This window comes from Pinus tabuliformis, chromosome 1_2 (assembly GCF_031772625.1).
Source record: "Pinus tabuliformis cultivar Carrire ecotype Pingquan chromosome 1_2, CPIR1, whole genome shotgun sequence".
NCBI classification, from domain to species: Eukaryota; Viridiplantae; Streptophyta; class Pinopsida; order Pinales; family Pinaceae; genus Pinus; species Pinus tabuliformis.
The window spans coordinates 467,447,038-467,448,879 of record NC_142298.1 but is presented as its reverse complement, the minus strand read 5'-3'; positions in this window follow the sequence as shown (position 1 = coordinate 467,448,879).

Genomic DNA, 1,842 nt, shown 5'->3' with positions numbered 1-1,842 from the left:
ATAGAGTTAGGTATAGAGTTAGGTAAAGTGTGTTTCTTTACCGTTGTACATTTTGTAACTTACAATCCGACGGTCACGATATGTAGTGATCCGACGGTTCATTCTCTCCTCGGTATTACCAACACTTGATCCGTGGCTTGACACCCGATTGGTCCATGAGTTCTATTTAAAGCGCATGGAGGGTCATTGTTCGGGTAATCCGTGCATGAGAGAAGCTTATGTAAATTTTCATTCTTTGATTAATAAATTGCCTGTAGTACCCACGTTGGGACAGGACGTGGACTGTTTCCCTCTTTGAGGGTTTTAACCACGTCAAAAATACTGGTGTATTGATCTGTGATCTGGTTGTGAGCGGTGTCCTTTTGGTATTCTTTCTGAGGAACTTACCCTGTAAATTCCTACAGTTTTACCATGGTTATTAAATAAATTCAATATTTTTCACATATTTCTTACTAATCTACATAAACTATTTAATTAATTTCTCATTCAAAGGATTTCATGGTTTGTTACTAAGATCCATGCCCAACGTACCGAGCTTCACCCTACACATGTTGATTTTATTACGAAAGAGAAAGTTGAATTATGATTGATGTTTCTAGTGAAGTTAGTAAGTCTAACTAGTGTTACTTAGGTATACGAAGTACATGAACCTTCTTGGTGAATTTTGGCAGAGCTACACCTATACCGCGCATCGATCGTCGATCATCCAGGGTTAGATCTAACAAAGGAAATGAACCTCTATAGGGTTAGGGTGACAACCCAGTTTTCTCACCTGATGGATCAGTCATTTGCACGATGTGGTCTGACCGCATAGCACAACACTAATTTCCCCACCAAACAAGGTTATCTGCAACCAAGTCATTCAAAAAAGGCTCACTCAGGGTTCAAAAACGCTTAATTCCAAGCACTGTAATTTTTTAGTTTTCAGTTTATTGTTTCTCATGATCTACAAGTTAATTTCTTATTACTCAATGGTAGGTTGGACAGGGTCAAAAGTTGTACCCAACTCTACAGACTCCCTTCCGGGGGTAAAAAAAATGATTCCTTGCTATTAAAGACTGGAACCCTACTCATTGTTACTCCCTGGGGTTGTCTGAACCCTCTATGGTTCCTTCATTACATGGTTTCTTGTTTTCATTTTTCTTGGTCGTGCCGACCTTCCAAGGTAAGGGTCATCATTTTTATAAATTTGTTCTACATTTCTTCTGTTATTTGGGGTCGTCCAATAGATTCCACTAATTAAGATCCTTTTTTTTATTCCTCAAGGTACAAGTATTCAAGAATATTCTTCTCTATTTTTTCATTTCCAAGCTTGTGTCGGATACAACTTACCTGGGTTCTTCTGGGTTACTTTACTCCTCCATACATTAATTTCTAAAAATTGGTTAAGTGATGCTCATGCAACATTCTGGGTTATGTTATTACCATTAGGGTTTGATTAATTCTCTGCCTGGATTATCTCGTTGATAGAAGGGTTTCTTTTTTTGTTTTGGGGCATGTCTGGCCATGATCGTGTCTGTAAAGAATGGATTATGAATATAATGGATCAGTCTTAGTTTTGATGATTCAATTTGAGTAATTATAGCCCCTTCGAGTGACTTTTTACAACACGACTTAGAGTTTTACTTACTCTTTTTGTAAAACATTGGTACCACTTGTTTGTGCTCATATAAAAATTATACCCTTCTAATGATTTTGATTCCATATTTTTACTATGCAATTGTTTAAGTAAATATTTAATTAAGGTTGCTGGTGGAATAATGGTCCTTCTGCATAGTTATTAGTTATGTACATCAGCTATCAGTTTTGTACGTCATTGGGGTTGAATGTGGTTGGATTGTA